This window comes from Protopterus annectens, chromosome 15.part0, assembly GCF_019279795.1.
Source record: "Protopterus annectens isolate FY-2018-M chromosome 15.part0, PAN1.0, whole genome shotgun sequence".
Taxonomy (NCBI): domain Eukaryota; kingdom Metazoa; phylum Chordata; order Ceratodontiformes; family Protopteridae; genus Protopterus; species Protopterus annectens.
This window is the reverse complement of record NC_056749.1, coordinates 630,142,734-630,168,190: the sequence shown is the minus strand read 5'-3', so window position 1 is coordinate 630,168,190 and position 25,457 is coordinate 630,142,734. Positions and strand designations below refer to the sequence as shown.

Genomic DNA, 25,457 nt, shown 5'->3' with positions numbered 1-25,457 from the left:
ACATGTATGTCTCTCCAGCATTTTCTGTTAATTACACAAGCTAGGTTAAGATCCTTAAAGCGAGTAACCCTTGTTCCATTTGACTTGCAGATGTGCAGCATTTCCATTAGGGCACTGTTGGGGACTGCCCTACAGGCCAGACACAAGTCACGTCTCAGCAGCCTATAAGATACAGAGTAAAGTGACAGGGCTTTCAGCCTGTCAATGTAGGTCATGGCTTGGAGTCCCTATATCTTCTTAGTGAGAAACCACTGAGGTCTCTCCAGCTGCTGCAGGTATCTGGTGAGGTACATGCAAAAGGGTGCATTGTACTCTATTGGTGGTCTGAGGGTAGAGTACAATGGAGGTATAACATCCCTAGACCTGGATGCTATTCCATTACTTGAATGAAGAACATTCTACATAGAAGAGGAATATTACAAGACATTATAGTTGGGCAATTATTTTATAAAAAGATTTGCAGCTCATTTGTAGGATAAGGGGTGCATAATTTCCTTTACCCCAGCGTGCTTGCATGACTCCACAGAGGGGGAGGAGCCTGCTTTTGTAAAAGAAAAAGATTTGGAGAGCATGGAAAGCATCAATGCCAAGGACATATTTGGCAGAATTCCTTTGTATTTCTTTATTTTTATTGAGGTAAGCCCAGTGGCGGCTGGTGACTTCAAATCACAGGGGGGCTGCAGGAGACGCTGAATGGGCGGGGTCAAAGGGAAGGGGTGTGGTCAGCCATAAAGGGGAGGAGCTATGCACAAAACCACAAAAAAACTAACTTTAATTAAATACGCTGCCCTGGGTGGCAAACCATCATTATGAAAGTCCAATCAAGACAAAAATAAGTGTAGAAGAATAAAAATATTTCAATGCATTGGCTGCATGACAGCTTACTTAATATCTAGATGGAAACAAAAGGTTGTGAGGCATGAAAAAATAAATTACTTTTTAAATACATTACTGGAATGCCAGTCAAAATCAAGTATAAGAAAACCAGAAGCACTCAACTCAAACCACTTCTCCTTGCACTGCAGTTCTAATTATAATATATTCAGCTTTATTAAAGTACCAAGCAACATGCTGAAAGTAGAAATCTATGTGATGCCCCCAGTTGTAAAAATGTTTCTTATCCAAAAAAGACCTGCTGCCTGACAACTTGTTTCATGGGGAAAACATGATAAAAGTAAAAAATGAAAAGCAAACAAGAAACAAGCTCAAGATACATTGCTTAAAGGATTACTGTACAGGTTATGGACCACACATGATTGGCATTCTGTTTAGTTTACGGGTAAAGCCTGTAGAGATGACTGGAAGTCTCCAACAAGTGTAATGAGCTTTTTAAAAATAATGGAATCCTGTCCTTTAATACCCAAGGCTTATACATTATCTAGTCAAGTATTCTCTGCATGGCAACAACAGAAAGGCTTTCAATGTTGGCAATTCTTTAACAGTATGCTTATTAAAGCTTACTTGCATCTTACGATGTCAGACAAGCTTACCTTATGGTCATTAAAGCATTGCTACTTAAACACAGAGCAACAGGCACTTTGAGTAATAAGCATAAATCAACAGTACAAAAATATGACAGAAACCAGACCATTCTGCAAAATCAAGGACAGATGAAAAGCCACTGTAGTACTTATGCAGTGTGTCCTCCCCATCCAAGGCAGATACAACTACTCCTTGCCTTGCTTGGACACATCCAGAGTCACTACATGGGGGAGTGGGGTGCAACAAGCATGTCACAATTTGAAATCTCTCTGGCTGACTGTGATGGCCCTGACACATTTGTCATACCTCTCAACTTCAAGAGCAAGAAATCTGGACAAAGCCATACACAGAAGTGAGACAAAGGCACAACAATAAGGACAATTTTTAAATATTGCTCTAATAAACTTAGAAAGATAATAGAATAGGTCTTGCATTAGTATGAATTTTCTGAAGGGTATAAAATCTGAAACTCAAATGTCTGTCATTTTCTAACTTCAGTCTTTAGTGATTTGTCACTAATTTGCCAAAAACACAATTTTATGAAAAATGGACCAAAAATGTGATGCAAAAATATAAAATAGACACACAATACAGCTTCTACCTGTCAAAGAAGGGACACTTTAATATTAGTACTGCTACCTTGAGCAGCTGACAAAATAAAAGAATCTACATGCATTTCAAGTAATCTATAACTTTGATTATTACAGTTATTTCTTAATTGTAAACCCTCCATGTTTTCTTCCAAAATTGCTATTTTATGGAGGGATTATTAGGGGAAGAGCAACATTTTGAGCCAAAAATTGGGGACAGTTGAGAGGTTGGCTATGCCTAATTCTATAAAGCAATTTATTTGCATGTACCTCTCAACCTGTTAATGCAGTAAATCTGAACAAGGCCAAATATATTGGGGCACATATAAACAGTACTAAAATTGCTCTTGTATAAATTGAGACAGAACGGCTCTTACTTTAACATGCATTTTATGAAGGTTATGAAGTCTGAAACTTATTATTTAGTGACTTCTGGCAAATCATTTAGGAATTAAAACTACAAATTTTATGAACAACAAACCAAAAATAAGAAGCAAAAATCTATTCATTCTTTGAAAATCTGGACAGTTGGGAGGTATAGTTCAGGTGGGCCTGTCTGAGTTTGCTGCCCTTCCCCTGACAAAATAATGGTTGAACTGGAGCCTCTGCAGCCATTCCAATTAACCATTACTTGGCTATTTCACTCCATTTACCATAAACACTAATGTGCATACTGCTTTACTTCAATGATTGGACTTCATTTGAAAGTTTTATTTTGTATTTTACAGCACAAACATTAAGTCATCTGTTAAACAAAGCAATGCAGTCTCACAATGAAAACTTAGCATTAAAACTTCTCTGCCCTTGAAACTCACATTCATTGAAACAGCATTGAAACCCACATTCAAAGAAAATACATTTTGCCAGTGGCAGATAAAGATTAATTTTGGGCTGTTTTCAATCATAGGCCCCTTGCATATGAAACATACATGTGCTCTTTGATACACCTTCCTCATTGTACTAAAAATTATATTCCTTGTACAATACAGTACACTTGTTAGAGGGTGTTTTAAATTTGTTTTGAACATTTTTCCAGTAAGCAATGAAACAAAACATATGCACCCATAATGGCAAAACTGCCCAGTTGAGAACATTTATCATAAAAAGTCTACTCAGACTTCCACAGTCCACCATTATTAGTAAATATACACAATTCTACAGTCCACCATTATTAGTAAATATGCACAATTCCACAGTCCACCATTATCAGTAAATATGCACAATTCTACAGTCCACCATTATCAGTAAATATGCACAATTCTACAGTGCACCTTTATCAGTAAATATGCACAATTCTACAGTCCATATTCAGTGAATTCAGTTCTTGCCATAGCTGTCAACCTTAGCACAAAAACCTGGACGAAGCCAATAATGGGGGAATACAGTCCCAAAAATAGGGACAAATTTAAAATATTCATCTTATAAACTTAGAAAATTGCTAGAAAAAAAGGTTGTGCTACTATGTATTCTGAAGAACATGAAGTTTGAAATTCAAATGCCGGTCAATTTTACTGCGGACAGAACAAAAACAATTTTCAGCAGAGACGCAGGGATTAATACTGCAGACGCGTCTTTGTAAAATGGCAATGCATCAGAGCAAATCCACACAAACACAGAGAGGAGATGCAGACTCCACACAGAAGCCACCCCAACCAAGAATCAAACCAGAAAACCTATAGCTGTGAGGCAACAATACTACCACTGCACCATCAAATCTGCAAGGAATTAAGCATTCAGAAACCTGAAGTCTGAAATTCAAATGCCGGTCAATTTTACTGCGGACAGAACAAAAACAATTTTCAGCAGAGACGCAGGAATTAATACTGCAGACACGTCTTTGTAAAATGGCAGGGCACCAGAGGAAATCCACACAAACACAGGGAGGAGATGCAGACTCCACACAGAAACCACCCCAACCAAGAATCAAACCAGAAAACCTACAGCTGTGAGGCAACAATACTACCACTGCACCATCAAATCTGCAAGGAATTAAACATTCAGAAACCTGAAGTCTGAAATTCAAATGCCTGTCAATTTTACTGCGGACAGAACGAAAACAATTTTCAGCAGAGACGCAGGGATTAATACTGCAGACACGCCTTTGTAAAATGGCAGGGCACCAGAGCAAATCCACACAAATACAGGGAGGAGATGCAGACAGAAGCCACCCCAACCAAGAATCAAACCAGAAAACCTATAGTTGTGAGGTAACAATACTATCACTGCACCATCAATTATACAAGGAATTAAACATTCAGAAACCTGAAGTCTGAAATTCAAATGCCTGTCAATTTTACTGCGGACAGAACAAAAACAATTTTCAGCAGAGACGAGGGATTAAAACTGCAGACACATCTTTGTAAAATGGCAGGGCACCAGAGCAAATCCACACAAACACAGGCAGGAGATGCAGACTCCAAACAGAAGCCACCCCAACCAAGAATCAAACCAGAAAACCTATAGCTGTGAGGCAACAATACTACCACCGCACCATCAATTATGCAAGGAATTAAACATTCAGAAACCTGAAGTCTGAAATTCAAATGCCTGTCAATTTTACTGCGGACAGAACAAAACCAATTTTCAGCAGGGATTAAAACTGCAGACACGTCTTTGTAAAATGGCAGGGCACCAGAGCAAATCCACACAAACACATGGAGGAGATGCAGACTCCACACAGAAGCCACCCCAACCAAGAATCAAACCAGAAAACCTATAGCTGTGAGGCAACAATACTACCACTGCACCATCAAATACGCAAGGAATTAAACATTCAGAAACCCTTAAGTCTGAAATTCAAATGCCTGTCAATTTTATTTAACATTTTTTAATCAGGACAGTCTGACTTGGAACAAATAAACAATTTTCAGCAAAGGCCCAGGAAGAAATAATGCAGACATGTCTTTGTAACATGGGAGGACACAAAAGCAAACCCACACAAACACAGGGAGAAGATACAGACCCCACAAAGAAGGAACCCCAGCCAAGAATCAAACCCAAGAACCTGCAGCTGTGAGGCAACAATGCTACTACTATACCATCAAATATCAAGCATTGCAACATTTACAAACCACAGATATTATGAGGAACAGATCAGATCGAATATGAGGCAAAAATCTGAAATTTTTTTACAAATGGTGGTGGGTAGGGAACTCAAGTCTTTAACACCTGCATACAGGGTTCAAGCCTGAGGCATTCCCTACCACACCACCATAAGCACCTGGGGCATTTTCACACACACACACACACACACACACACACACACACACCAGTAAAGCACAAGCACCATACACAAACTCCAGTAAAGCACAAGCACCATACACAAACTCCAGTAAAGCACAAGCACCATACACAAACTCCAGTAAAGCACAAGCACCATACACACACAAATAAACATTGTAAATTAAAAAGCACAAACTCCATACAAATAAACATTGTAAATTAAAAGGCACCTTACCTGAATACATCCAGCTAACGTACATCCTTCCCGCGCAATACTGAAGACCCGCGAGATCCCAATGCTCCATCCCGACGCCGACGAGATCCCTAATGCTCTGTCCCGAGTCCCTGCTGCTCCTCTTGCAGTCCGGACGCGACCCATAATCCTGGCGGGTCTGTGCACTGTAAAAGTGCACAGACGTCTCCTTGTGTCCCCCTATGGGGACGGCCGGACTGCCTTGAGCATGCGCATAGACCGACAGTAGTCGGGACTCGGTCTATGCGCAAAGTCCGCGAATTTTGAAAAAATTATTTTTTTTATTTTTCATTTTTCTTTCTTTCTTTTTTTATTTTTGAGGGGGCTGCAGTCCGGCAGCCCTATGCCACGAGCCGCCCCTGGGTAAGCCCCAGTCTTTCAATTATCCCCGATTATTTTCTCTCTGAAAGGTGCTTAGTGTATGTTTGGGGGTCAGTATATACACTCAAAACAAAATGCTGAAATTACTATATTATTGCAGTAGCTGGTTCTTTTTATTGTTTTCTTTCACTTTCCTTACCATCAAGCATCAGAGATGTGCACAGGACTGGGATGCCTTTTTGTTGAAGGGGTGTGGAGGCATCTTGTACATAAAAGCACAATGTCGTCATATAATCACTGCTGGTGAATAAAAGTATTGTGACTTGTTGGGGCAGTGTATGTGTTTACAAACAAAAGCTGAAATAAAATGATAACTACTAGCGTGGTTCTTACAATTTTCATCCTTTTCTCAGTGCCAGTGACAACGTATTGTACAGAAAGACTGGTGGTATTTTTGGGGGCATACAGCAAAGGGTAGCTCAGATGTATATGGGAGTGCAGCATCTATCGAAGAGCAAAGTTTGCCATTATTATTATTTGTAACTACTTCACAGAGATGGTGTACCTTTTCAGAAGGGGCACAGTCCACCAGAACAGTGTGTGTATTTTGTACCAAAATAGGTTATTAGAATAATGATTTTTTTTTTCACAACTGTGGACTGCCTTAAGGGAACTGAAATATGGCTTCTTACATAAAACTAACAAAATCCAGCATTTCGCAAGGCTTTTGTTGCTCCATTTAGGCAATGCATTTAGTTTTTACCTTAGGGCTGTTTGACCATTTCTTACAAAGTGTGGTGAGACTATTGTGTACTAAATCATCATTAAACCAGAAGGTGAAAAAGACAATTACTTTTTTCCACTAGCCAAGGCAAGACTTCTTTTACTGCACACAGAGCAGTGTACTTTATATTATGCTTATTCTATTATTTTTCCCATTGTCATTGTCAGCAAACCTGTAGCTTGGACTTGGTGAAGGAGGTGACTGGGTGCAAGCTGTCAGGAAGTGTTCATCTGAGTGAATGCGGATACGTTTCACTGTAAAGTACATTTAGTGAGTGAGTTTTTTTTTTTTTGGCTTACATCTCTCCTCTTAACTTCCAGACCTATTTTTAACTGAGCTAATGCTCCAATTGTCTGCTCTGGCTTGGCTCTTAGTCATCTCTAAGAGCCAAGCCAGACCCCTTGGCTTGGCTCTGTTTTTCAAAAGTTTCAGGTTTGCTCAACCTTTAGCCACATTACTTTAAACTATGAAAGAGCAAACCACAATTGGTATATTGTAAGAAGCACTGTGCTATGTGCTATATCTCTATGAATTCCAGACGATGTTTTATGTCCCTTCTCCTATACTCTATGTTTAACTGTATAATTTCCCAGTGGATTAAACAGCACAGATTTTAAGATTATGTGACTTGATGCTCTTAATTACAAAACTAAACATAACACAAAGAAGGTATGCAAAACACCATTCTACAGTCTTTAATAAAGCATGTTCTTCAGCTCACCCCACATCTTAATATCAGAATATTATCAATAGACTCCAGCTGCCACATAATATGGTGCACCTCAAAACCTGGATAATTTCTTTAAAAAAACTGGATAATTTCTTTAAATGGTCAAATACTCTTCTGGAATTAAATAAGTGTTGCCCTTTACAGCATTAACATTTTTAGATGAGCTTTTACTATGTCAAATATTTGTTACAAGGAAAATATTAATATGGGAATTTTTCTGAAAGGAGTTTCTCAATGAGGAATGCAAATAGCATGTGCTTGCCTGTGTTAAAAATTTTCATAAGGTGGGGCCTTCCAAGATGGTTGCACACTGAGCAGCCGGTTGATTAGAGCTTGCTCAGTGTGAAAACTGAGAAATTGTTAATAAAAAAAAGGCTGTTCAAGTTTCATTTTTAGTTCAAGAGATCGCTTCCAGTAATTTAGCGGAGAAAAATAAATGAAATGCACTCAGTGGTACTTAAAATAAGTGAGATACTGGGCCAAAAGGCTGGAAAAAAATTGAAGTAGCTATTCAGATAAGCTGCCAAAAAGTACAGTTTTGTACCTACCATAAATGTAGATGTTCGAAGATCCACATTGCTGCAGTCCTTACATATGGGTAGTCCGCTGTCCTCGGTCGGCCCGAATATCAAAGCATTAGGCTGACGTCGGTCAAGGCGCTTAAGACTGACATCAGGACGTCAGGGTACAAATGCGCATGACCGACGTCATATCCTCAGTCTTTTCTTGCCCCAGATGTCAGAAGACCCTAAAAAGAAAGGCCAAAACCAAAAGACAGCAAAAAACAACTAACCACCCTTGCACTAATCATATGTACAATATATACAATATTCACAATATTTACAACCCAAACCACACAACCGCCTCTAACTACAGAGGGGAAGGAGGGAGGAATTGGACTGCAGCAATGTGGATCTTCGAACATCTACATTTATGGTAGGTACAAAACTGTACTATGTTCTTCATCTCACATTGCTGCAGTCCTTACATATGGGTAGAATCCCAAAGCAGAGGTAAGGGAGGATGGCAAAACTATAAAGCATTAGGAGCTGCCAAAATGCCCTGTAAAATTGCAGTGGCAAAACCAGCCCTAGATTTAGAGTAAAGTGGAAGGTGGTAATGCTTAGAGAAAGTATGCACTGAACTCCAAGTAGCTGCCTCCAAAATATCTTTAGTTGCCACCCCTTAAAAAGCTGTAGAAGTGGCAGTAGCCCTAGTGGAATGAGGCCTAATCCCAGCTGGAATCTCCTTACCATGATGGGAATAACAGAAAGCAATACAAAACCCAATCCACTTAGAAATAGTTTGTTTTGAAACAGGCTTGCCCTGAGAACCCAAAGCAAATGAAACAAATAACTGCTGAGACTGCCTGAACCCTTTAGTTCTGCTCAAATAATATCGCAACTGCCTGTGTATATCCAAAGTGTGCAAAATCTTTTCCTCTTTATTTTGGGGGTTTGCATAAAAAGTAGGCAAATGAATAGTTTGGTTTAAAGCCACACTAGAAACCACTTTAGGCATAAAGGAAGGATTAGTACGCAAAGATACCCTATCCTTATGGAAAATTAAGAAAGGCTCAACCGCCATAAGGGCCTGTAATTCAGAAACCCTTCTCGCAGAGGTAATGGCCAACAAAAAGCAGTCTTCCATGATAAATATTTCAACTCGGCAGTAGCTGCAGGCTCAAAAGGTTGTAGAGTGAGTTTCTCCAACACAAAATTGAGATCCCAAGCAGGAGTAGGAGCTCTACGTGGGGTCTTATATTCTTTGCCCCTCTAAGGAATTGCTTAAACAAAGGATGAGAAAACAATGGTGGGTCACAGTCATAGTGAGCAGAAATTGCTGCAGCATGAACCTTAATAGAGGAGAAGGACAAACCTTTGTCCAGTAACTCAGTAAGATATTGAAGAGCCACACTTAAATTAGGCTTAGAAACATCAAATTCCTTTGCTGTACTCCAAAATAAAAATCTCCTCCATTTATCTGCGTACACTTTCCTTGTACTAGGCCTTCTGGCCTCCAAAATAACATTCAAAACTTGCTGTGGAAGCTGAGACCCTCCAGGGTTTAAAACAGAATATGCCAGGCTGTTAGATGTAGAGAGTGAAGTTTGACATTGAGTAAATGACTGTTCTCCTGAGACAGCAGGTGTGGAATCGAAGGCAAAGGCCATGGAGGCACCCGTATCAGACTTCTCAGTAATGGGTACCAGTGCTGTCGAGGCAAATCTGGAGCTATTAAAATCATCTTTGGCTTGTCCTGTCTGACCTTCAGAAGTACCTTTGGGAGGAGAGGCAGAAGTGGAAAGGCATACACATGAAGATTGCTCCAACTGAATGAGAGAGCATCCACTTTCCAGGCTGTGGGATGAAACCTTTTTGTGCAAAACTTTGGCAGCTGGTAGTTTAGTGGAGAAGCGAACAGATCTATGTCTGGAGTTCCCCATAACACTGTCAATTTCTGAAATACATGAGGATCCAATTTCCACTCGTGGGGATCCATAATTTGTCTGCTCAACACATCTGCTAAGGAGTTCTGTGCTCCCGGCAGAAACCTTGCCTGAAGATTTAGCTGTAAACTGAGAGCAGTCTCCCACAAAATCATTGCCTGTCTGCATAGAGGATAAGAATGCGTTCCCCCTTGCTTGTTGATGTACCACATGACAGTTGTGTTGTCTGTTAGAACCAACACCTGCCCTGGAAGAAGTAAATCCTTGAAAGCTATTAATGCAAATTGGACTGCTAACATCTCCTTTAAGTTGATATGTAGATGTTGAAGTCTGGCAGGCCACGTGTCTTGTACCCACTTTCCATTTAGATGAGCTCCCCAAGCTTTGTCTGAGGCATCTGTCGTTAGAATCTGACTCGCCTCTGGCCGGGTCACAGAGAGTCCCTTGTTTAGGTGACATTCCTGAGCCCACCACAAAAATTCCTTTTGAATGCAAGGTATTATCTGAATGACAGTGTCCATATCCTGGCAGTGCTGTGTCCATACATTTTGAGATACCATTGTAGCTTCCTCATATGCAGTTTGGCATTGGGAAGCACCAGAATACAAGATGCCATGAACCCCAAGGCTTGAAGGACTGTCCTTGCAGTCAGCCTGGACTGATGAGACAATTGATGGAAGTAAAGAGAAAGATTCTTTTGTTTGTCCGGGGTCAAAAGGCCATCTGGGATGCTGTATTCAGTCTCACACCCAGAAAGCACATGTCCTGAGAGGGTACTAGACTGGACTTTATTTCGTTCACAGAATACCCCAGGCATCTTAGCACTGCTATCACATACTGTAAATGATGAAGAAGTTCATCCTTTCCTTGGGCCAGAATCAGGCAATCGTCCAAATAAGGATAGATCTGTATTCCTCTTAGCCTGAAGAAAGCTATCACTGGAGCCAGAACCTTTGTGAACACTCTGGGCGCAGTAGATAAGCCAAAGGGCAATGCAGAGAACTGATAATGAGAAGTCCCAGCCCGAAAACGCAGATACTTCCTGCAACTGAGCCTGATAGGAACATGAAGGTAAGCCTCCTTGAGATCCAGAGTCACCATCCAGTGATCTTTGCCCAGCAGAGGTAAAAGCTGTTGTAACGTCAACATTTTGAACTTGGGAATGTCCAGATAAGTGTTGAGGATAGATAAATCCAAAATTGGTCTCCACGTGTTCCCCTTCTTTGGTACTAGGAACAGGCGAGAATAAAATCCTAGGCCCACTTCTGGCAGAGGGACCGGTTGTATGGCCCCTATTTGAAGTAGCAGAGAAATTTGTTTGTGAGCCTCTAGTCTTTGCTGAGGAGGAACGTCCGCATGCCTTTGAAAGGAGGCAAGGTATGGAAATAAAACTTGTAACCTTGATGTATGATATCCAATACCCATCTGTCTTGGGTAATCAAACTCCAATTTTCCTTGAAGAGTGCCAACCTTCCTCCCAAAGGTGCTGCCAGGCAAGAAGGATCTGGCAGCTGAAAAGGTAGGTCATTGGGCCTGTTTACGAAAGGACTGGCCCCTGCCCTCACCAAGATTGTGCAGGTGAACTCCCTGTTCTAGGTCTGAAGGAGCTCTGAGCTCTGCCCCTACCACGCCTAGATCTACCCCTAGACTGAGAATCATAAGAAGGATACGCCCACCCCTTAGCAGGCCAATTCCTACTAAACTGGAGGCTGAACTTGCAAAAATCTTTAACAGCCTGCATAGACTTAGCCTTGTCTTCCATTTTCTTCAAGACTGACTCCACAGGTGAACCAAACAACACATCAGACTGCAAAGGAGCATCCAAAATCCTTGTCTTAACATGGTCAGATAAATTCTGATCCCTCAGCCAGGCGTGCCTGCGAAGAACTGAACCAGTGGCAGCCACCCTAGACGAGGCCTGTACAGCATCAAAACCACATTGTAAAGAATGCTTACCCACCTGTTCAGAGACATGTACCAAATCTTGTAATTCTTTACACTCAATGCCTTCCGCCAGAGCATCTACCTTAGACTTCAATTGAGAAAGAAGATAGTTTTGATATTTCAACATGTGAAACTGGCAATTCAAAGCCCTCATAGCTAAGGTGGAAGAAGTATAGACTTTCTTTCCCCATCTATCCAAAGCTCTGGCCTCTTTATCTGGAGGAACCGGATTTTTTACAACAGAGGCCTTGACACCCTTAGGTCCCTGACTAACAGTTTCTGGGTCCACCCTAGGACTCTTATAAAGATATTTATGAGCCTCAGGCACCCTGTAATACCTATCCGGTTTAACAGGAGCAGGAGGCAAAGAATCAGGATTAAGTGAAGCCTCTGCAAACACATCTTCCACAACATCCAGAACAGGGGGAATAGCCAAGGGCCTATGCTGGGGTAAAAGCAAAAATTCCCTAAGCCTTTTCCTGGAATCAGAGAAGTCCTGATCTTCCCACTTAAAATGTTCCCTCATGGAATGAAGAGTCTCTGAAAAAGAAAAATCCTCTGGAGGAGAAGCAGAAGGAGTCGAATCATCTGCATCAGAATCAGAATAAGGAGAGTACTCCTGCAAGTCTTCAGCCAAAGACTCTGAAACATCCAAGCCTGCTCAAAACTCCCCAACTCTGGCTCCACCCTAGGCCTCTTATCAGGAGGGGGCAAAGAACCTCTAATCAAAGTAATTAAATCTTCTGCCATTTTAAGCATGTGCTTCTTGGGCACAGACCCTGCTGAACTAGGAGTGACACCAACAGAAGCTAAACCTGGCCTGCCTCTGGGAGAAGCCTTGGAAACAGAAGGAGAGGGCCTAACCACCCTAGGAAGGGAGGGGAGTACAGTAACCTGAGAAGCCCCTTCAGCCTGACCTGCCTCCTGAGAGGCCACATCCTGCAATATCAAAGTCTCCCCCTGGGACTCCAGAGAAGCCTCCGTCGGAACCACCGGTTCCACTGACGCCTCTAAAGAACCGGCGTCCGGTACGGACGACTCTTCATGCCTGGGCTTAGCTGCTTTGTCTTTGCGCTTCTTCGAAGAAGCGGGCGCCGGAGAATCCGACGGCATATTATAATTGCACCGCTTCCCGAAGACCAACCTAGCACAATCTAACCTTCGCTAATAGTGCTTATTGAACCTAGCACAAAAGCGACACCCAACAACGTCGTGCTCAGGCCCCAAACAAGGAATACACAAAGAATGATAATCCCTATGCAGTATCTGCTTCCCACAAGAAATACAGTTATTCACTTTTTCTGACATCCGGTAAACCACTGAGGCAAGAAAAACTAAAATATTCCCCAACGGGGTACTTAGCCAACTTTGACTCGGTCTGAAACTCCGGATTCGAAAAATTTCAGAACGCCGAACGGCACTTGCAACGCTGCTTCTGCATCGGACCATGCGGCAAAAAAGACTGAGGATATGACGTCGGTCATGCGCATTTGTACCCTGACGTCCTGATGTCAGTCTTAAGCGCCTTGACCGACGTCAGCCTAATGCTTTGATATTCGGGCCGACCGAGGACAGCGGACTACCCATATGTAAGGACTGCAGCAATGTGAGATGAAGAACATCCACAGAATTCAGATGTTGAAATGAAGGAAATCTGGTTGAACACAAGGTTTCTCAAAAATTAAAAAAAAGTACAGTTAGAAGACAGAACATGCAGAGAAAAATAAAAGTTATGCACTCACCATAACTATGCATCTGTGTGGTCCATTTTCATTCTTCAACGAATAGGTTTCAGATCTGACTTGGTCACTTTTCTCTAGATTCTCGAGCTCCTCCCCTTACCATAATGCCCTGACCACTGCATTACCCAAGATAGAGTTTGCTGCTACTATACTATCTTTGAAATATAAAACATAAGCATAACACTGTAGAAAAAGGAGAACAGTAACAGAACAGGGGCTCAAACAGGAACTGTAGTTCCTAACAAAAAAAAATCTTCATCAGGTCACTCTCAAATTCATGGATTGGGGAAAGGTGGGGGGAAGTTGAAGAAGAATGAAAATGGCCAGCACAGATGCATAGTTATGTTGAGTACATAACTTTCATATCTGATGCTGTCATTTTCATTTGTTCCTCATCAAATGGGACAGAGACCCCAGCTACAGTAATCACGGGTGGCCCTCATGGAAGGACGTTCCGGAGAACTGCAGAACCAAATGCAGTCCTGTTTCTGGAGATGATGTCAAACTTGTAATGAGTAATAACGGTATGAGCATTAGACTAAGTGGCAACTGCTCAAGTATCAACAATGGAAGTTCTGGCCCAAAAAGCATCTGATGTAACCATTGACCTAGATGAGTGGGCTTTTGGTTGTCTTGGCAAGGTTAAACGTCTCAAAGAGTAAACATAAGAAACACAATCTGTTATCTATTTGGCTAACATGATTTTTGATACTGGTTTTCCAAATTTGTTATTGGCAAATGAAACAAACAATTGAAACACGTACTCTCCTTTATTGTCAAAGTTAGGAAATAAAAACTGGTAAGTTAATGAATTGATTGAGGATGGTTTCTGAGGCAACTTTGGGTAAAAAGGAAGGATTAGCACGCAAGGCAACCCTTTACGGAAAATCAAACAAGGTGGTATTAAAGAGACCACTTAGAGTTCAGAGACTTGACTTGCAAACATTATAGCCACAAGGAGGACTGTTTTTCAAGAAAGAAATTTGAGATCTGCTTTAGCTAAAGCTCAAAGGGGGATTGTACTAAACTCTGTAATACAACAGTGACATCCCAAGGCACAGCAGAGAGCTAAATAAAAAGGTACCTTTAAGAAATGCCTTACATAACTTGGATGAAGCTAATGGGGGAGGTATTATCTCTGATGTGGAAGTTAGAGATGGCTGCCAGCTGAACTTCGATGGTGGAGAAACTTGCACCACCTTGAAAAATAGAGGCAAGAAAATCTAAAACAGCAGGGACTGCAGCAATGAAAGGATACAACTCTCTCTGCTGAGCCCAAACAGAAAATGTTTGCCATTTACTTTTATAAATTTTTCTTGTAGAGAGCTTCTGGGATGAAAATAAAATTTGGGGGATAAGAGAGGAAAGCCTGGAAATGTATAGCCATCATTGGAACTGGAGAAACCAAGTGGTCATCCTTAGGCCTGCAATGTCCAGATGAGTCATCCCTGATGGATGTGAAAGGGGGTCTGGACTGGGGTCCAGTTTCCAAAGAGGACACAGTAGATGAGACCATTGGAAAGGGAACACTTGCCGAGGCTAAAAGGAGGCAATGAGGAATACCTTGCTCTTCAACTGGAGTGTTTTCTGAAGGAATTTGGGGACTACAGGCAGTGAAGGATAAGCATAAAAAAGAATGGGGGGCCACACATGGACTACAGCATCTCTCGATGACTGTCCCTTAGGAGGAATTAGGATAAAGAACCCGCTGCATTTGCTGTTGAGAGAAGAAGTGAATGGATTGCAGCAAGGTTGGCCCCATCTGTGGAAGATCATGTTTGCCACTGAATGATTGAGTGATCACTCGTGAAACATCAGGATAGTTCTGTTGAGTTTGTTAGAATGTTGGATTCCACCAGTATGTGCATCACTACAAGAAAGAGGTTGGATGAGCTCACTCACTGCCAAACTCTCATTGCTTCTCAGCAAAGGGGTTAAGATCTGGTTCCCCCTTGTTTGCTGATGTACCAACTACTGACATATTGTCCATTTGGATAGCAGTTGTCCCTAGAGGAAGAGTTCTGAAAGGCCTGCAACACTAAAAGGACAGCTCTTCATCTCCAAAACATTTATATGCAATCTAGCCTCTTCTGGGGACCAGGTGCCTTGAAGAGTTCGTCCCAAGACATGCCCCTCTACCCCAGCTGGGAGGTGTCCATGGTCAAGGTGGCATTTTGGAGAAGGAAGAATAAAGGGATGTCCTTGATAAATCTTGCTGGCATGAATCTATCACAGTAGGGAGTCCTTGCAAACCCGAGATAATTTTAAAGGATGCTGCAAGGGCTGTCGAAGAAATGACCATTGTACTGCCACAGTCCACTGGAGGAATCACATATGAAGATGAGCAGAAGCTATCAAGGCAACTGCAGCAGCCATCAATACTAGGGCTTTGAGAATCAGTTTTGTTGGGGAAAGGGGTGAGAAAGAACCTGTCTGACATGCAATCTCAAAGCAAGAATTCTGGTTTGTGGTAAGACAGCAAGACAATTGACTGTATCTAGATTAGTCCCTATAAACTCCAAGACTTGAAATGGTTGCAGATGGGACTTTGAAAAAATTCATGGTGATTCCCAGAGATTGGGATAATTGGAGTAACCAACCCCTGACTTTTTCTAAGAGCTGTCTGGTTGATGTGGTGAGGAGCCAGTCATCTAAATAAGGAAACACCCTGAATCCATGCAGTCTTAAATGGGCTGCTACCATTGCCATGCATTAAGTGAACACCCTGGGGGCTGTGGTGAGACTGAAGGGCAGGACTCTGAACTGATAATGGCCAGCTTCCAATCAGAAGCGTGGGTATCTTCAAAAGCGTCTGTTTATTTTGATGCGATAGTACATGTCCTGAAGATCTACAGAGCACATCCAGTCATCCTGTTAACAGAGGCAGAATGAACTGAACTGTGAACATTCAAACTTGGAGTTTTTTACAAACTGGTTCATATAACTGAGATCCAGAATAGCTCTCAGTCCTCTGTTTTCTCTGGCACTAAAAAGAACCTTGATTAAAAAACAGATCCTCTCTGGTCTGGTGGGACATCTTAAATGACTCTTTTGGCTAGCAGCATTTGAATTTCCAAACCTGATAATTCCCACTATCGGGGGGGGGGGGGGGGATTGGGGAAACATTTTCATTTCACTGAGAGAACTTGCAAAAAGGGAATGAAATATCCTCTGGATACGATTCTTTGCACCCATGTATTTTTTGTGATGGCTGCTAAAGGTTTGGGATGCAAAGAAAAGAACTCCAACTGTCTCCGGAGAAGAACAGTCAGGCAATCTTTCAGGAGCACTGAAAGGGTCTGTCCGAGAATGAATCTCAGAACTCTTGATTTTGCGGACCCCCTCTGCCACATGGGTGGCATCTTCCATTTTTATTACTTCTCCCTCCGCCTCTGGGAGAAAAATGCCCATGTGCTTTTTGAAAAGGTCCTTGAGATTTCCAGAACCACATACACAATCTCTGCAGAATTAAAAGTCATCTGAATAATTCCACATTAAAAAGATCTATAAATAATGAAGATGTTGCTGCTAGCAAACAACTTTATATTTCAATGTTTCATCTACAAATTCATTGCTTGCTGCCCTTGAAAAATAAATTACCTAGGTTACATTAAAAAAAAATGGTAAGTGGCTAATATTGCAATAGTGAATGGATAGCAAACTGAAAACAGGTACATAGTTACTAGGCATCTCATCCTAAGGAGGACATACTCAGGAATGCAGAACCCCACACCCCTTAAAATACAACACATTATCAGCAATCCATCTATATACTGTGGGAGTAGAAACCACAGCCTTCTGCATCAATAGCCATGCTGCCTGTTGGGCAGCTAACACTGCTTTTAAGTTCTATACCACAACAGCGATACCATTGACTAAACAAAATAGTTGCACACTGTAAACAGACAGCATGAGCAGCAGTAAACTTCTCTTCCTTTGAAGCTCGCAATTCCTTATCAATGCACTTAAAACTCAATTCCTTGAAAAATGCACCTGAAACTCAGTTCCCTGTAAAATGCAGCTTGGTAGTTGGGGTAGAGGATTCAGGCTCTTGTTTCCCTTAACTAAAATACAGGATTTGAGCCTAAGCAAATTACTAACCACCTGCTATCCTTAACTATGGCATTTCACTCTCCACACACAGACACTATAACGTCTTAGTCCAAGAAATATGGACAATGCGTAAAATAAACGGGAACAGATTATGAATATTGCTCTCATGAACATAGAAAATTGTTAGAATAATAGGGTTTGTGTTACTATGCATTTTTCTAAAAGATAAGAAGTCAAACTAAATGTCTGTCATCATTTAGTAACTTCAGTCATTTTTATGAGGAACAAACCAAAAATATAGGGCCAAAATCTAGACATTCTACAAAAATTTGGACAGTTGAAAGGTACATTACCAAACTACCTCTTACATATATATACACACACACACACGCGCGCGCACCTACCCACAGCTCTGAACCAATCAGGGACAAATCCCAAAAGAATCAGGGACACTTTTCATACATTAGTACTACTGACTTGAGACACTGACAAAATAACAGAACATGAGTGAATATACATTTTCTAAAGTAAAAGAATTTGCAACTCTAATTATTGTCATTAAGTGTAATTAATCATAATTTCTCCAAAAGTCACCACTTTTATGTGGGATTAAGAGGGACAAATAGAAAATTTTAGTCAAATCAGGGATGTCCTTGAAAATCAGGGACAGTTGAAGACATATGCACCTCCCTCCCTCTTAAACACACACACACCTGCCTCTAACTTGTCTGTCCGTGGTTCACATTTCAAATGTCTTCTGGCATTCAAATTGTGCACACACGAAAGACGATGATGTTAACAACAGGTCGCACAGATGCAGAAGACAAAAACAGGTTGCACACACCTGTGGTGTCTCTATGACCAGACACAAAGAGAAGAACATCCTTAAAAAAAAATGAATTAAAAAAATAAATCTCCCAGCCAGTGGGGGCCCTCTCCAGTCAGTGGTCCTAAGCAACTACGCCTTGGTCGCCTAGCGCTGGATCCGGCTCTGGGGACTGGAACTTGATTTGCAACAGTGAGGATGTATCTGGAAACCTAGAAGGAAAAATATAAGAGGAGGTAGACTTCAGAAGAAATTTTTGAAAATGTTTCATTTGGAAGACGTCAATTCAGTAGTAGGAACTTGGAAAGAATTTACATATTACTACCCAATGTACAATAATTGGGCTACACTAGACAGAAATTATATTTCACAGAAACAACTGCATTAAATTGAAAGCTCTGACACACATCCAGTAAGGATTTCAGATCATGCACCAATAAAAATCAAGATAAAAATGTAGGGTAATGAAGTGAGAATGAGACACTGGTGCTTTTCTACCTACCTGTTAAAAACAGGAATTGAAGAAATGGGTTTTGGAAAGTATTTGATAGCTACTAGGGAAGAAGAAATGTCTACAGAAATTATAGCTAGTGAGTGGGATTAAAATGAAAATGGGTTTTAAAAATAGTGTAGAAATTACAGAAAAAGATTTTGAGAAGTCACAGGAATTATTTAGAGGGGCTGACAAAGGTTAAAGTATTGTAGGATAAGGGGAAATCTCATAAAGAAGATCCTCAACTGCAGAGTGCTAAACAGAAGATAAGGGGAATCTCAAAACAGAAAAATGCAGAACTGCAGAGTGCTAAAGAGAAAATAAGGAACCATATAATAATATGCATAAGTTTAGAAAGATTGCTGTTGAGCAACTGTTTTTTTTTTTTTTTTTTTTTTTTTTTTTTATAACAACTCCGGAGCACAAAAACTTTTAGCACAATGACTTAGGCAACAGAACGTAGAAAGGGTCACTGCCAAATTTACTGAGCCTATGACAAAGAAAAATACCTAGAGATCCTATAGAGGTATTAAGAGATATTTTAGAATTTTATGAAAATTTGTAAAAAAGCAGAGAAATATGGAAATCAAGAAAGAGCACAAATGCAAAATACTTCTGGAATATTTAAGTATGCCATGGTTAGACACAGATGAGGCTCAGCAATTAACAATTAAGAGAAGATGAAATAAAAAGTGATGTGTAATCAATCTGCAGGAAAGTTTCCAGGAACAGATGGTATTCCTGTGGAAGTTTGAAAGTTAGGCAGGAAGAAAGTGATAAACATCTGGAAGGTTTTAACATTTTAGATGGAGTGGAAGTGCCAACATCTTGGAAGAAAGCTGTGGTGGCTGTAATACCTAATGACTGTCAAGATCCATCATGCTAGCTTCATACAGACCCATTTCAATTTTAAACCATGATTACAAAGCTAAAAGAATGGCAAAGGTGTTACCAACACTGACAGATGAAGAACAATGTGGTTTTGTAAAGGGGAAGTAAATATTTGACATTAGCAGAACAGTGATAATCCACAGAGAAGCAGAATGTAAGAAAATGCCACTGTTGTTGGAGGTCCTGATGTAGAGAAAGCATTCAACAGAGTAAACTGGGATTTTATGAATAGGGCAATGGAAGCATTTGCATTCCCCAATACAATAATAATGTTTATTAGGAGACCACATGAGGGATCAGAGGCAAAAACTTAAAATGGGAGGGACCCTCTCTGATACGCTGTGTCTGAAGAGAAGAACCAGGCAGGGGTGTCCTCTTTCCCCTTTGTTACTTGCTTTATATTTAGAACCATCCAATACTCATCTTTATATACTTAATCTGTATCATATCTATCACCTATTATTTTTTTCTCAGAAAAGAAGTCTGTAATCTACTGTAATCTACTTTATACCTAAAACAAATTCTCTCTTATGTCTGCCTTTACCGATAATCCCTACTTCTACAAGTATATATGTAGATATGTATATATTTAAATAAAGATAAATAAAGGCAACAAAAAATCTTGACAAATGTAAAACAAAGTCAAAACATACTTTCACTGAGGATTATCATAAATGCTTAAGTTCCACTTGATATTCATTCATGGCTAGTTCTGTTCCTTCACCGAATCAGCAGGCATTAACGGATCAAAATGAAGAAAACGCCATGGATGCTAGAGCAAAGATTCCAGGTAGGAATCTGACACATTTTTTACCTTTCCCCATGAAGTTTCGGGAAGTATCGAGAACCAGATCAAGCAGTCGGGGGCGAAGAAACGGAAATTCTCAGGAGGGAACACAGAAACCAGATGACGAGCCAGGAACTAAATCTTTTAGTTATGTACTTACCATAACTTTAGATGTTTGGGATCCATCTCGCCTACATTCAATACTGATGGGCTCGGAGCCGATCCCTGGGCTCCGACTCGGCATGCTATGCTATAGAGAGAGGCCTCTTATTGGCTGAGCTATTTCTTATCCCAGGATGCACCACCACTAATCCCCCAGATCTTGTTTGTCCGCATTCATGCACACATGCACAACTTGTTTATATAACATTGTTAGATGTTTCAAGATGAAACAACAGGATTCGGACCTTCTGATATCCTCTGAACTCCAAGGAAGGGGGAAGGAGGGTGGGTTATTAGAATGTGGCGAGATGGATCCCAAACATCTAAAGTTATGGTAAGTACATAACTAAAAGATGTTATGTGATCCTATCTCGCCTACATTCAATACTGATGGGACAGCGTCCCTAGCACCTAAATCCTGGGTGGCTCATTGGAAAACACTCCTGAGCACTGTGGAACCAAATGAAGCTCGTCCTCTAGATGCCACATCCAATTTGTAGTGGGAAATGAAAGTGTGCGGGGAAGACCATGTAGCTGCAGCACAAATGTCACTAATGGCAAGCTTAGAATGAAATGCTATCGAAGTAGCCATAGCCCTTGTAGAATGAGCTTTGACAGAGGTGGTAAGCTCTTTATTAGAATAAGAATAAGCTTGAGTAATACAGTCCCTGATCCATTTGGCAATAGTGACCTTTGTGACGGCTTTGCCCAATTTATTGTCCGCAAAGGATACAAACAACTGATCTGTTTTCCTTGTTTGTTTGGTCCTGTCTAAATAAAAACGCAACTGCCTGTGGACATCTAATGTGTGGAATATGAATTCCGCTTTGTTAGAATACTTCGGAAAGAAGACTGAAAGTTCTAATGATTGTTGTAGGCAGAAACTGGAACAAACTTTAGGGACAAAAGGATGGATTTGGCCTGAGAGATACTCTGTCTTTGTGAAAAACCAAGTACGGAGGTTTTACAGACAAAGCTTGAAGCTCTGAAACCCTTCTGGCAGAAGTAATCGCCACCAGAAAGGCAGTCTTCCACGATAAAAATTTTAAATCACATGTCGCTGCCGGTTCGAAGGGGAAGGAAGTTAAGGCAGAACACCACATCGAGATCCCATGGAGGAGCAGGATGAGAAATCGGAGGTCTTAAAAGCGCAGCACCTTTCAAGAAGGTCTTACACAATCTGTTGCTCATTAAAGGTGGGTTTATAGATTCGTGAAAATTGGAAATAGCTGCCAATTGAACCTTGATGGTAGAGACTGAAGAGCCTTGATTGAAAAGAGAAGTTAGAAATTTCAGTACTTCTGATACGGGAATAGTGATGGGATCCAGGCCCCGGAGTTGAGCCCAAATAGCAAATCTTTTCCATTTGCTAGAATACAATTTCTTTGTAGCAGACTTGTGGGCCGAAGATAAGATGTGTACAACTTCTGGATCCAATGTATGACTCCTGACTATAGTCAGAAGAGGAGGAGCCAAGCCGTCAATTTTAAGGTGTGTAGGGACTGGTGGAATAGTCCCGACTGATGAACCAGTAGGTCTGGGATCTGATCCAGGAACCATGGACCTTCCAGAGTATATTTCCGAAGATAGGGGAACCATACTTGACGAGGCCAGTAAGGAGCAACTAAGATCATTTTGCTCCCCAAGAGAGATGCCTTTTGGATCACCCTGGGAAGGAGAGGAACTGGGGGGAAGGCATAAAGCAAGCCGGTGGGCCACGGACGGGCTAGTGCGTCCATGGGGCTCTTCCCAGAGCCGGGGTGAGGGAGAAGAACTTTTTGCACTTCGCATTCAGTGGAGTCGCGAAGAGGTCGCAACACGGAACTCCCCATTTGCTGAAAATCTGATTTGCAACTGTAATGTTCAGAGACCATTCGTGAGGAGAGAGGATGGTTCTGCTCAGTCTGTCGGCTATCACACTGGACTTGCCCGGGATATGAGTAGCCACTAGAAAGCGTTCGACACTGCCCATTCCCAAACTCTCATGGCCTCTCTGCAAAGAGGATAGGATCTGGTCCCTCCCTGCTTGTTCAGGTACCAGACCACTGACATGTTGTCTGAGTGAACGGCAATTACGCCCTGAGGGAGGTAATCGTGAAGAGCTTGAAGGAACAGAAGCACCGCCCTCATTTCTAGGATGTTGATATGAAGTAGGGTCTCTTCTGGGTGCCATTTGCCTTGGACTGACCTGCCCAGGGAATGCCCCCCCCCACCCCATCTGGGAGGCGTCCGTGGTCAAAGTGGCCGCAGGGGGAGGTGGAACAAAGGGTCGTCCCTGATCCAGATTGGAGGGCACCAGCCACCAGCGAAGGTCCCGTTTGCAGGTTTCCGTGATCCATATGAGGTGACTGAGAGGGAGTTCCTGAAAGGACCACTGAGCTGAAAGAAGCCACTGGAGAATTCTCATGTGCAATCTTGCTAGGGGAACTAGAAGAACCGTGGCGGACATGGATCCCAATAGTTGCAGTACCATTCTGGCTGGGGCTTTGGATCTGGGAAGTAAGGCTCGAACTTGAGCCTGTATGGTTTGCATCCTGTCTGTAGGTAGATAGACCCGCATTCGGTTTGAGTCTATCTCTACTCCGATGAATCTTATGCGTTGAGATGGCAGCAACACAGACTTTGGCCAACTGAAGGTGATTCCAAGGGAATTGCCCAGTGATATCGTGGCTTGTAGGCTCCGCAATAGTAGATGCTTGGAGGTGGCAGTTAGGAGCCAGTCTAGATACGGAAACACCTGGAATCCTAGACTTCTCAGATGAGCAGTCACTACCACCAAACATTTGGTGAACACCCTGGGGGCTGTGGTGAGACCAAAGGGCAGCGCACAAAACTGAAAATGACTGCCTCCTAGGCTGAAGCGCAGATGTCTCCTGGACGCTTGATGTACCATGATATGGTAATAAGCGTCCTTGAGATCTATGGAGCACATCCAAACACCTTTCTCCAGCAATGGGAGAATGGTTTGTAGGGTGACCATTCGGAACTTGGACTTTTTGACTGAACGGTTTAGAATGCTGAGATCCAAAATGGGCCTCAAGTCCCCGGTCTTTTTTGGCACCAAAAAGAACCTTGAGTAAGTCCCTAATCCGATCTGGTCTGCGGGGACCGGTTGGATGACTCCCTTTTGCAGCAGCTTTGAAACTTCTGAGGCTGCAGTTTCCAGTTGACTGGGTGGTGGGTCCGGGATTTTTTTGGACTGAAGTGGAGAGTGAGAGAAAGGGATGGCATAACCTCCGGCGATAATTCGAAGCACCCATCGGTCCTGAGTGATACCTTCCCAGGCTTTTAGGTGCCTCAAAAAACTACCCCCGACTGGCTTCGAAGCTGCACAGTCGGGCAATCCCTCAGGGACTGTGAAAGGCTGAAGAGCCACGAAAGGACTCGCAGTCTCCAGTGTTGCGAGGGCCTCTGCCGCCTCTGGGACGGTGTCTTCCAGAAGAATTTCCCCCTCCCCTGCCTCTGGAAGGGGGATCGTCCTGCTGTGAGGGGTAAGACTTCTGAGATCTACGGAACCACATTTTCCCTCCTCTTTTAGCCTTGGGGTAAGGCCGAAAGGGAGTGGAAAATCGTGCCCCTACGGCAGTCAAAGTCTTACCTTCTTGCTCGCAGCGGGTCAGTGTGTCCTTTACCTTGGGTCCAAACAAGGAGGACCCATCAAAGGCGTCGGCAAAGGAAGACTTAAAGGCCTCCGCAAATGACACAGGCGGAGCCAGGCTTGTCTCCGAGAGCAATGCCTGTACTGCTGCTTATTCCGCCTCCGGCTGCATAAGAAATGAGCCTCATGGACGAGTTTGAAATGGACGACAGTGTAGCCAGCTGAGAGCCAACCGTCTGGGCCAGCTCCTCAGGCAGGTTACCCAAGAGGGTATCGGAAAGTTCTTTAATCAGATCCCTCTGAAATCTGGTAAAGTGCGTGAGATAGTTCAAGGACCTTAATGTAAAGGCCACTGAACTTAGGGTGCGCTTACCGTACCGATCCATGCTCCTAGACTCCTTATTAGGAGGATGGACGGACGTCGAAGCCTCTGCTACATCTTGCTGGGTAGCAGATGCCACCACCAAAGCATCTACAGCCACACCTTTAGTCAAGAACTCTTTTTCTGGGGGTGCTGACAGGAACTTATTAGGACGAGCAGGCACCGGTTGCACAGAGTCTGGGTGTTCCCACGCCCTTCGACAGATCAAGTCCAAGAGCTCGTCGAAGGGCGGAGATACCCAGGAGGCGGAGGGCTGAGCCCTGAAGGCCTTAAGTAACACCGACTCATCAGCAGAAGGGGGTTTGGATTGCCAGCCGCCTCGTTGTTTAAGGGCTTCCAGGATGTCTGCAAAGGAGGCATCTTCTGAGGACGACTTAGGGGACCCCTCTGCATCATCGAGATCAGTGTCTGATGTAAGAGACTCATCAGGGGAGTCAACGTGCTTCCTCTTGCAGGATCTTTTCCTGGGGGGTTCCTCCGAAGAAGCTTCAGAAGGACCTCCAGGAGGGGGGGGGACCCCAGTGGGGGTAACCTCAGGCCCCGGGGCTCTGCTGTCTAAGGACAGGGGGACTGCCAAAGACCCAGTCTCGGTATGCAGGGAAGGAGCTGGGGAGACCGTGGAGGTAGCCAATTTTATTTATTTATTTTTATTTTATTTTACATTTGTTGACCGTGCTGGTCTAGCTGGATACATATCCTTTTTCAGTAGAGGCCTGGGGAGAAAAGCTCCAACATAATAATATAAGAG

At 42.4% G+C, this 25,457-nt stretch overlaps 1 protein-coding gene across 1 annotated transcript in view; it reads right to left on the bottom strand.

The window, feature by feature from the left end:
* The window catches only part of LRCH2 (leucine rich repeats and calponin homology domain containing 2), a 2,522,829-nt gene that overhangs the window by 5,899 nt on the left and 2,491,473 nt on the right, over nt 1-25,457 (bottom strand). The gene's annotated exons all lie outside the window — the stretch shown is intronic.